This window comes from Peromyscus eremicus, chromosome 3 (assembly GCF_949786415.1).
Source record: "Peromyscus eremicus chromosome 3, PerEre_H2_v1, whole genome shotgun sequence".
Classification (NCBI taxonomy): Eukaryota; Metazoa; Chordata; class Mammalia; order Rodentia; family Cricetidae; genus Peromyscus; species Peromyscus eremicus.
The window spans coordinates 11,794,584-11,807,207 of record NC_081418.1 but is presented as its reverse complement, the minus strand read 5'-3'; the positions used below and the strand labels follow the sequence as shown (position 1 = coordinate 11,807,207).

At 39.9% G+C, this 12,624-nt stretch overlaps 1 protein-coding gene across 1 annotated transcript in view; it reads left to right on the top strand.

Moving 5' to 3' along the window:
* Positions 1-12,624, top strand: part of Elapor2 (endosome-lysosome associated apoptosis and autophagy regulator family member 2) — a 178,754-nt gene that overhangs the window by 10,446 nt on the left and 155,684 nt on the right. The gene's annotated exons all lie outside the window — the stretch shown is intronic.

Genomic DNA, 12,624 nt, shown 5'->3' with positions numbered 1-12,624 from the left:
TCTTGTCTTGCCTGTTTTGTGCCGCCCTAACAAAATATCCCAGACTGGGTAGTTTAATAACAAACAGGTATTTGTTTGGCGGACAGTTCTGGAAGCTAAGAACAAGTGAGAGCCTTGTTGCAGTCATCCGCTGGTGAATGTGGCTGTGAGAGAAGGAAACTCGAACTTGTTCTTTTTAATGAACTCACTTTTGTAATAATGGTATAAATACTTGCATAGAACGAACCCTTGTGACCCATTCACTTCCTATCTTCAGATATCGCCACATTAGGAAGTAAGTTTTCAACGTATGAACTTTGAGGAATGCATTTGAACAGTGGCACACTCTAGCTTCCTTCTGAAGACAGGGTTTCTGCAGTATTCCCTCTGCCTAGAACCTCCTCTTAGATATTTCGCTTGGGTTTCTTCCCCCCTGCCCTCCATGTTTCTCGGCAGTTATCTTCTCAATCAGGCCCTCCCTGGAGCTGTGTATAAAGTTATAACCCCCTTTTTATTTCTAGGTTACATTTCTGTTTTTCTTAATTTCATTTTTGGCATCCATATAAAATATATTGTGATCATTTGCTCATATGACTCTTCCTCCCCCAGTGCATTTTAAACCCTGTAGGTGATGTGTTTCTTATGTGTGGGTATTTTATTATATCCTTACCACTTTGGACAGGGTTTGGCACATATGAGGTGCTCAGTAAATGCCTGTTGAACAAATGGGTAAATTTAATTTGAGGTAAGTAGGTTATTTTTAATTGTTTATAGTATAAAAACTTTATAATAAATTATGTAAAATTATCTAAATTTCTAAAGACCAAAGATAGATGATTTGCAGTAGAAATCTTAGGTTAGAGGATGCTATTTTTACTAATTTGATGGTAGAAAATAAGAAAATATCTCACTGGTGTAATTTATGTTTATTTAGTCATTACTGACAGCAATATTTTTCATGTCACTTAAATATTTATATTTTGTCTTTTGCGGAATTTCTGTTTTTATTGTTTCTCTGATGTATGTGAATTTTTATATCAAGGAAAAATACATGTTCCCTAGATTTTGGGCCTGTTTTGATGTTTTGAGACATATAACACTCAGAGAAAGCAATTATTTATCCTATAAGACATATGTAATTATTTCCCTTAACCTTTTATGTAAGAGTACATTTTTATTTCTAAAAAACTGAATGGAACATGATGTCCTATTAAATTCCCACAATATAAACTCTTACATATGTGTGGCTCGGAAAAGTACTGAGGCAACTGCAAAGTGACTGAAAACATTTTGGGCTCGTGTTGGCACTCAGAGTATTTTTGAAATTTTAACTCAGCGATTTCATTCTCTGTTACTTCTTTTACAATAGTCATTCATATGTTTATTCACTTAGTAAACGAGTCACGTATATTCCTCTCATGGGAAGACACAAACGTTTCTGATGACAGGGCAGGCGGGTTCAGTGCTTTGGCGGAGCATACACAGCGCTGAGTAGAAGCACTGGAAAGGGTCAGCTAAGCAAGATTGAGGAGCTTGGTCTTATAGCATGTGATGTTCAGCTGAAAATTGAACGTACTGTACATGGAGGCTAACATATCACTGGCAAGGGAAATAGATGTTCTATGTAATGATGAGAATGGGTAGTATAATGGCCAACATGAAAAGTGCATGGGTCGGAATGGCGGAAGGTGCTTACGCCCAGAGGCAGAAGGGCTTGTAAGTCTTGCTATGGGGAGCTGTTATCACCAAGTTAGAAAGTTTTTTCTCCCTGCAAGTGGAGGAAGATAAAAGAGGGATTACATTGGATATTGGAAGATCATTTAGGGGACTGCTGCCTCTATAATAAGAAGAAAAATATCAGACAAACCCTAAACAACTAACAAATATCAGGAGAGGGAGGAGAAGAGGGGGTGGGGAGGAGAGACACTTACAATTTCTAGGTGAGTACCACCTTGGTTCCTCCATGTTCTATGACTCAAGTGTGTGGTTTCTTCAGCAATGGCATCTTACTGTCAGGATAACCAAAGCATTGGCAGTAGCCTATATGCTTGAGGGTCTATGGGGACTCACTTGCCAATAACCCCAAAGGAGGTAACCCAATCCTAACATCAGACTTTTTGTTTGCTATCTTGTGGTATCTAGTGATGGTGTTATCACATTTATAGAGTAAATCTATCCCAAGTTGTCTATCTATCTATCTATCTATCTATCTATCTATCTATCTATCTATCTATCTATCTATCTATCTGTCTGTGTGCATGTATACATTTTAGAAAGCTTCTACAGTATAAGTTTTCATATTTTTTTCAGAATGTCTTCTTGTTGCTTGTTTGTTCTTGAGACAGGGTCTCTTTATGTAGTCCTGGCTGTCCTGGAGCTCATTGTGTATGAATTCATAGTAGTTGAGACAGTCTGCACAAGGTTTGAACAAGACTCAGGCCAGACAAAATTTCAGCATGGAGAAAGGAGGTGGGCACAAAATCCTCTCCCTAGCTAAGTACCTGTTGGTAGTTTACATCTACTAGGAGAAGGAGAGTCAGTTTTATTTTAAGAGTATGGCCTTCCAAGGAATGCCACACATCCATGACTATATGGGCAGCATAAACTGAACTTGATGGGTTAAAGAAAAATGACATACAATTGTGTGAGTAGGGAAGGGGAGGATGGATCTGGGAGGAGTCAGGGAAGGGAGTGAATATGATCTAAATGCATTGTATAGAATTCTCGAAGAACTAATAAAAGTGAGAAAAAAAAAGAAAAGTTCTCATTTTCTGGAATACATGGCTGAATTTCTGTCCTTTTGTAAAGAACTTGCTTCTGTGCTAATGGCACAAGTCCCTTCCTAGAATAGAGTCCTCATGACCAAACACCTCCTGAGTTTTTGCTCCAGCCTTTCACTGAGACTGAACAGTAAGGAGAGAAAGGAGGAGGAGGAAGCTGGGAGGAGTGGCATGAGTGCAGCATTGTTCACCCTGTATTTGAAGTGCCCAAGAGATGTCTAAATGGTGTTCTCCTGAAGTCTGATTCAGACAGGGGGATGCTGCTGATGGAGTGGCGTTGGGAGTTTTGAGCACAGGAGCCATTGAGTCATTGGTGTTGATGAGATCACCCGGGCTCTGAGCACACAGCAAGAATAGCAAATGGAAAGTCCTTGGGGGAAATGCTAGCACTTCAAGAGCAAGCAGAAGGAGAAGGCACAGCCAGCAAAGAACTAGCACAGAAGCTAGCTGGAGGCTGATGGGGGAAGACACCACCGTGATTCTCCATATTCAGCAAGACATTTAGATTGTTGCTCTGTCATTGTGGAAAAGATACAGAAGTACATGATGGGTGATGGGATGCTAAACAGGTTCTTGATTAGGTAAACAAACATACTCCAAAATTACAATATTACAATTGATGCTAAGGTGGATGAAGTTATCCAATATAGTATTAAATCTCTGATGTATTACTATTTACTATTACTGTTTTAATTAATATTTTGGTTTTAAGGAGGTGTAACCAAATATTATAAAATTGGGAGCTGGGAAGGTTGCCTAATGAGTAGAAAGCAGAAATGAGATTCAAAATATTTTTGGAAAAGCTAGAATAATGAGTAAACAAACATAATTGAAATATAGACTATTTTTTTGGTCTTGAAAATTGCACGTTTAAGGATTGTTGAATTATTTATTTGGTTTTTTGTTTGTTTTTTGAGACAAGGTTTCACTGTATAACAGCCCTGGCTGTCATACAACTCCCTTTGTAGACCAGGCTGGCCTTGAACTCACAGAGATCCTCCTGCCTCTGCCTCCTGAGTGCTGGGACTAAGGGCATGCACCACCATGCCTGGCACAGAATTGGTAAAATCTTAAGATTACTTCTGTGGCCATATCTGTCACATGGCTACTAAAAGCAATGACTGATCAGATCAGTCTTGAGGTCTATGTGTGTGAACAGAGAGCATGATACATGGAAGGCAGGCATTTAACAGGTCACCAATTCAACTTACAGGTGATACTTAGAGAGGGACAAAGATGTAGATGTATTAGCTTGATGTATAAATTAAGAAAATCAATTATTTAGAAAGTTTTCCATATCAAGACTATGCAAACAAATTGAGGGTGGTCAGCTTAAAACTTCAAACATATTAAATATAGTCATTTAACAGACATTGGTTTAACTTTGACTTAGATAACTTGGATTAGTAAATAGCAGAAGAATGCAGAATTGGCCTCATCCAGAAATTATTTTATGTTTATAGGAACTGCTATCTTGTACTCTGAGACTTGCAGGACTCCCTTTTTGGATGGAACACTGGCTTGGGGTGTAGCTATGGGAACCATGAGTTCTGGTATACTAAACTGTCTATATAGCCATGGACTCAGGAAACATTTCACCAAAGGTTATAGTCACATCCCTTGACATGGGCAAGAAAGTAAATCTTTGTTCTTAGTACTTTGGTCTAGAGAAATGGTTTTTCTTATCTGTTGTGCTAAATACTTAATTCTAATATTGCTAGAATGTAGAAAGACCAAGGTCCTTGTTTATCACACTAAAACTGAGATAAAAAAGAATTAACTATTTGAAATGGAAGCTCAATGCAGATATCTATTTGATGATTCATGTATGCCTAGTATGTATTTGGTAATACATACTAGGCAGTAACTCGAATAAAAATAATAATTGATGCTTTAGTACACCTGAGCCTGGTGTACAAAGGACATGCCTATGTATCTTAAGACCAGGTAAGTATTAATACTGTTTGCTCCAAGTTTCTGTTTCATTTCTGACATTTGTTACTTTTAAGAATTAGTAACAACATATGGGCATTCTAGAAAAATGAAGCAATAAAATACCCAAAGTCCCACCAAATAAGCACACCACTCTTAATGTCTTAACTTTTTATAATAGGAACAATAAAAATAAAACAAAACTTAGCTAAAAAATGTTAGGTGCATTTTATGTGTTCATGCCCCTAAATTCTGATGAATTCAGTCTTAACATTTTCCAGTATGGATAAGTTACTCGCATGGCCAGGCTGCTGTTCCAGCCTGTACTCTTTTATTTTGCAATACAATTCAGTTCTACATATCAGCCACGGATTCCCTTGTTCTCCCCTCTCCCGCCCCCCCCCCCCACCAGCCTGTACTCTTAACCATCAGGGTAAGGTGTGCCTATTATATACAAAATGTCTTTTGCATATATTTTGTTATGAAAATTTATTTATAAAATGGGAATATTTTCTACATTAATTTTAAAAGCTTATTTCCTTATCTAACAATATACTGTAGCATCCTCATTCTTGGACTCATTATTTGATTTAATACTTGATGTCTCTGACTCTTAATACTTTAGCCCTTGAGATCTTATAGCACAGTGTTTGAGACAGACAGTGTTGGCTGAGCCCAGGAGGCTGTGGAAAAGTGGCTTCTGTCCTGTCAGGCATCCTTTCTACCTTCCTGGGAAGGCTGTCTCAGAAAGGCAAGCAGGGCTAAGCAGCCCAGTGAGAGGGGTGGCCACATGTCAAGGCCATAAGAGCAAAATACTTACATAAATAATTTCATAAATATATTTTGAGTCATCTATAATCTACCTTTTCTCTATTAATTTGTTTTCTATACTATGTATTGTATATATAGTTTTGTATATGTAGTATTTTATATATATATAGTTTTTATAATCTTTTTTATATAATATGTGGAAAGTATTTATACACATTTATTTGATGCCTTTGGGACTATGTTTATATTCCTTCATTTTGCTTTGCTTTTTGAAAAGGATATCAAGCTAACCTTGAACTTACTAAGCTAAGGCATACCTGAACTCCCAATCCTCCTGCTTCCATCTCCCAAATGTTGGGATTACAGGCATGCAGCACCATGCCGAACCCTTGCTTTTCTATGCTATGTAGATGTAACCAACCTTCTTATTAAACAAGAAACACAGAACCAATGCAAAGAAGAAAGCCAAGAGGTCAGAGCTAAGAGCTAAAACCTTACCCTTCCTCCTGCAGTGGTCCTACCTCTCCGAACTCACTACCCCTGTGTTAATGTCTTTATATAGTTTTCCTGTTCTGCCTTCTCATTGGTTGTAAACCCAACCACATGACCACCTCATCATGGCCTGTCTGTATAGGCCTCCAGGTTTTCCTTGCTTGGTATTGAGATTAAAGGCATGTGTGTCCAATAATGGCTGTATCCCTGAACACACAGAGACTTACCCAGCTCTGCCTACCAAGTGCTGGAATTACAAGTGTACGCCACCACTACCCTGCTTTCCTATGGCTTGCTAATAGCTCTGACCCCCGGGCAACTTTATTTATTAACATACAAATAACATTTTAATACAAATAAAATATCACCATAATGCTATGTATTTTTTCTGTACCAGGAGTTCATATAGAATTTTAGCACATACTTTTTACACTGCTTGATTTTCCTTCAAAGATTTATCAGCTATTCTCACTCATTTATTCTTTCAATTCCAACTCAGAATAAATTTAAAAGGGTTCACAATTTCTTCTGGCTTCTGTTAAATCTCTTAGTTTATTTAGAAAAATGATATCTTTATAGTGTTATCTTTACATTTAAGGGCCTTGTCCAGCTTTTAGTGAAGCATTCTGCATTAGTCTTTGTATTCCTAGTTTATTTGATTATTTTGTCTACAATTTTACTTTTAATTGATTTTCCCCTGATGGTTTGAAAAGCCGTTTGTTTTTAGAAATTAATCAGCTTGTGTTAATTCTAACGTTTTGTCAGAAAAACTGAGTCTTTTCGTAGTCAGAACCACTTGTTGACCATTAAAGCTGTGATGCATTGCTTCCATTAGCTCTGACCCTCACAGCAGTCCACAGCTGCCTTTAGAGATGTGGACAGCAGCGCTCAATGGCAGTTAACAACTCCATGAGATGACAGAGCTGCTTAGCCATGAAGCTGGGACATGGTTGTCCCCAAAGTCTGCACTTTCTAATGACCCTTATCGCCTGCTCCTGTGCCTAAGTAGAACTGATCTGTGTTCGTAGATTAGCCTGGTCGATTCTTAGAGGTTTTGTATTTATAGTTCCCCACCTGGAAATCAATCATTAGATCATTCCTCTTTTTCAGGGGTGATCTTTTCTTTAAGTGCTTCAGAAATCTTTCATCTCCAGGGCAGATGCTGCTTTCCAAGGAGATGTGTCAGCAGTGAGGTCTCCACGTCCTCTCGTTTTGCTGGTGTACAGTTCAGGTGTTCCTCCTGAGGGTGGTGTGTCTTCGCAGAGTCCTTCTCTCACGCTCTGCTGATGGACCGAGGGGCTACCATTCAGGTTCTACTAGGTTCTTGATTGGGAGAGTTTGTTTTGGGGGAAGCAAGGCTGTGGTTCTTCTTTGGTAAACATCACATGAAGGTGCTGACCCTAGGGCAGTTTCTGCTGTTGCTCTGAGAATGCAAAGTTCACAAAAAGAGGTAGGAGCCTGTTTATCAGAATATGATCTCTTAAATCAGAAGCTAAAAATATCTGAAAGTGGAAGTTGAAAAACATAATAAAGAAAAATCTGAATAAAAATTGTTGGTTCATAATTCTATCATTTTGCTTTCTGTTTTTGTTTTCTTCATAGCACTCTCTTTTAAGTTCATAGTTACTATGGCTCATTATTCTAAATGCTTTAGTGATAAGTCCTTTAATGATTAGTCCATTGATTGTTCTTATGTGCATGGTAGCATCACTTAAAAATGCTGTCTAGGTATTTTGTGAAAAGGTGTTTGGTTTCTCTTACTGCTGCTGTGATAATGCACTCTGACAAGGGCAACTCAAGGGATAACATGTATTGGGCTCACAGTTTGAGGGGCAGCCCATCACATGGGGGAACTTAAGGCTACAGAAGCTGACATGCTCGCCATGGTCAGGAAGTGGAAAGAATGAATGCATATTGCTGCTCTGTTCCCCTTGCCCACTGTGGGATCCTAGTCAGGATCTGGTGCCAGTCACAATGGGTGACTAACTAATGTGTTTACATTTTTATCCAACTGCTTATCTTTCCTATAGCCATTGTACATGTCCTCTCTGAGTGATATCTGTATTTTCTTTTAGTTTTCTGTAGTAACACATACTTCTTAAATGATTCTTAGATCCAACCATCTCTGTCAAGTTCTAAAAGCTCCCTGGCTGATGACATAATCATGAAAAATGACAACTCTATTTTTTAAGGAGAAAAGAAAGAAGCAAGTATCAATATGAAGTATGAAGCATGTTCTAAAGAATCAAAAATCAGCATTATTACACATCAGAATTGTAGACCACTAGGTTATTTCCAGTTTAAGAACTTCTGAGGATAGGATCCAATTGGAACCAGGTGGGTTCCAATTTGCAGGTATGGTTAAGAATCAGTTGCCTAAGTCTAGCAAGGTAGCCAAGCAGGTAAAGGTGTCTGCCACCAAGTGTGACAACTTGACTTCCACCCCTGGCTCTCACACGGTGGAAGGAAAGGACTGACTCCAGCAAGTTGTCCTCTGACCTCCATATGAGTGCGCCTGCCCCTCCCCCCACAGTGAATCTCTTGTCTAATGTCTGTTTCAAAGTGTCATTGATTTAACACTGACTGTCTGCCAGGCCATATGGTGTTCATTCATTCATCCAACAAATATTTATTCAACCTTCTTTTGTGTTTGTCCCTGGCCTGCATACTAGGAGTGTATCATAGAACAGAAAGAGGTTCAGTTCTAATGCAGCCTCGGATGGGGAAACTGAGATAGGGATTGTGCTGATACATGACAGGAGGTGTTGGGGGTCAGGAGGGAAAATAGGGCATGAAAAGGTAAGGATGTCTGAGATATCAGGGAAAGGCTTTTCATGCAGTGGGACTTCAGCAGATCCTGAGTGAAGGGAGGCATTAAGGCATGCCGACACCTGGAGAAGGAGCTTCTGTGTACAGGAGATGTAAAAAATGGTCTTTTATGTAAAAAAGACCATTTTAGCTGATGGGCACTGGCAGATGTATTGATGAAGCATCATAGTGGTTTGGATAAACCTTTTAGGAATGGAGAGATAAGGAAACACCAGATTCCATATAATCTTTGTATATTAAGTTTATTTTGTCTATCTTGAAAGATAGGATAGACTTTACAGAGATCGGTTTTGGGGAGATACTAGCTAGAGAAAGAAGGGTTCAAGGACCGAGCATTGTGAGTGCACTGGGAGAGTTAGGGGATTAATGGAGAGTGGTGCCCCAGAGGCCAGATGGAGAGGGTGTTGGGGAATAGTTGGGGTGAATCAGGTGTAATTCCACCTAGTGAGAGGAAAGCCGAGGAAGGAGTTCTTAAAGGTCTCGAGGAGTTCAGAATCAGGGATCGTGTTGGCTAGGTTTTTGTGCTTTGTTTTGTTTTGAGACAGGGTTTCTCTGTGTAACAGCTCTGGCTCTCCAAGAACTCACTCTGTAGATCAGGCTGGCCTCAAACTCACAGAGATCTGCCTGCCTCTGCCTCCTGAGTGCAGGGCCTAAAGGCATGCGCCACCATTGCCTGGCTGTGCTGGCTAGTTTTGTGTTAACTTGGCACAGCAAGAGTCCTTGGAGAAGAGGGAACCTCGAGAAAATGCCCCCACCATGTTGGCCTCTGGGCAAGCCTATGGTGCATCTTCTTGGTTGATGATTGATTTAGTAGGGCTCCAACTTACTGTGGGCCTGGGTGCTGTAAGAAAATAGGTTGAGCAAGCCATGAGAGCAAGCCAGTAAAAGTACCCCTCCATGGCCTCTGCTTCAGCTCCTGCCTCCAGGTTCCTGGCCAGATGAGACTCTTGCCCTCACTTCCTTTGATGATGGACTATGATGTGGAAGTGGAAGGGGAAATAACCCTTTTCCTCCCCAAGTTGCTTTTGGTTATGGTGTTTTATCACAGCAATAGAAACCCCAACTGAGACACTGATGGATGAAAAACCTGAGTAGAGCAGGCATGGGAGAGATTAGAGAGTAGAGAAAGGAGGCAGACCCCAGCAGTAGCAGCTCTTTGCAGAAGCTTTGCTAACTCATGGCACAGTGAATAACAGTGGTGAGGGGGAAGGGCACAGAGTTCAGTGATGCTCAGCAGAGTACACCTCAGTATTCCTTCCGAATACAAAGTCTCTTCCAAGAGAAACAACTCTAGTTTTCATTTTATTCATGATCTCTTATTTAAGACTCTCTTTAAGTAAGCTATACACATGGTTGTGAATATTTTAAGAGATTATTAAAAATCAGTATCTGCTGTAGAATATTATTATATAATATATAATATTACAGGTGTGTTGCTTTTGTTTATGTTGCATTTAAATCTGTGAAGCTGTGATAGTTTGCCTGTCTAAAACACCTGATGGGCTAATAAAGAGCTGAATGGCCAATAGCAAGGCAGGAGAAAGGATAGGTGGGGCTGGCAGGTAGAAAGAATTAATAGAAGGAGAAATGTGGGAGGAGAGAAAAAGAGTAAGAGAGGGAGGAGGAGGACTTCAGGCACCAGCCACTCATCCACACAGCCAGACATGGAGGAAGAAGGAAAGAAAAGGTATACAAGAATAGAGAAAGATAAAGGCCCTGAGACCAAAGATAGATGGAATAATTTAAAGTTAAAAACTGACTAGAAACAAGCCAAGCTAAGGTTGGGCATTTATAATTAAAAATAAGCCTCTGTGATTTGTTTGGGAGCTGGGTGGCACCCCCCCCCCCACACACACACCAAGAGCAAAAACAACCAACAATAGGTATCAGCCACTTGGGTTATATGGCAGTTCCTTTTCTTTCTAGTTAGAGATACACTTTTGTATTAGTTAGCTAGTGCAGCAACAGCAGACTGCCATGTGCGTGGCTTAAAGGAGGAGGCGAGAAGTCCAAAGCCACAGCCTCTGTAGGATGGTTCTTCTGAGGGCTGGAAGGAGGATTGTCCAGGCCTCTCTTCTCAACTATAGATGACCTTTTTCTCCCTATAGCTCTTCATATCTGTTTCCTTTTATACCTGTCTCTTTGACCACAGTATAGTGGACTGAAGATGACCTGAATGACCCCACTTTAACTTCATTAGTTCTCTACAGTCCCCATCTTCACATAAAGCCACATCCTGAGGCACTAGGAGTTAGGACTTTAGCATATGAATTTGAGAGGACATAATTCAACTCAGGATACCCTTCCTCTCCCAGAAGCTTATTTCTGAAGCTTGATTCTAGTAAGTTTTTTGAGCTTTCTGCTGAGTGATATTTAGACATAGTTACTGGCTATTTAGTTCAGTCTTGGTGATGCTGGATTCTGTTTGGGGCTTTTAGAAAGATTTTTTTAAAAATTTGTTTTACATTAATTGTGTGAATGTTTTGCCTGCATGTAGTCTATGCATCTTATGTGTGCCTGGTGCCCATAGAGGTCAGAAGAGGTCAGCAGATCCCCTAGAACTGGAGTTATTGATGGTTGTGAGCCACCATATGTGCTGGGAATGGAACCAGGGTCCTCTGCAAGAGCAACATGTATGTGCTCTTAACACTGAGCCATCTCTCTAGTCCCTTATTTTGGATGTTTTGAAGGAGGAAATGGGTTTCCTGCTGAAAAGAGGAATACCCGCTGAATTTGAAAAGAAATTCATCTCAGAAAAGAAACATCAAATGAATTAGAGAGGTGGTGTTTAAATACCATGAGCAGGGAGTCAGATTTTTCATGGATTTCTCTTTTAATTCCATGTTTAAAATAGAGTGAGCAAGCAGCTACATGGACACTTTCTCTATTTTGGAAAGAAAATGAGATCAATGAAAATGCTGTCTCTGGGGAAACTCTTGGTTTGAACAATGTTTGTATGCATGTATTTGCCTTTTTTAATCAGTAAGGCAGCATATTCTAGTTTCATCTGACATGAAAGTAGATCACCCTAATTATGGAGAGAAATTACACTTGTTATAAGAATTTCTTGTTGTTATAGAAATTACCTCATCTCTCTATATCCAGGTGTAACATGACTCTTGAAAGGTCTTATTAATAAAAAACAAACCCGGGAGCCAAGTATTGGGGTAAATTCAGAAAGATCAGAGAGACAGAACAAGCCACAGATAACCTCACCTCACCAATGTAGATGTAACCAACCTTCTTATTAAACAAGAAACACAGAACCAATGCAAAGAAGAAAGCCAAGAGGTCAGAGCTAAGAGCTAAAACCTTACCCTTCCTCCTGCGGTGGTCCTACCTCTCTGAACCAGAGCTACTTTCTGTGTTAAAGTCTTTATATATAGTTTCTGTTCTGCCTTCTCATTGGTTGTAAACCCAACCACATGACCGCCTTGTCACGGCCTGTCTGTAAAGGCCTCCAGGTCTTCTATGGTTGGTATTGAGATTAAAGGCATGTGTATCCAATACTGGCTGTATCCCTGAACACACAGAGACTTACCCAGCTCTGCCTACCAACTGCTGGGATTACAAGCGTACGCCACCACTGCCCTGCTTTCCTATGGCTTGCTAATAGCTCTGACCCTGGGCAACTTGATTTATTAACATACAAATAACATTTTAATACAAATAAAATATCACCATACACCAACTTCTCAGCCAATCCTATCTCCTCAAATTCACCCCAAATGGATCTCAGCTGAACTGATGCTAAAAGCATGAAAGCTTAAAGGGCTCTAGTTCCTGGTCCTCACGCCTTATATACCTTTCTGTTTCCTGCCCTCACTTCCTGGGATACACA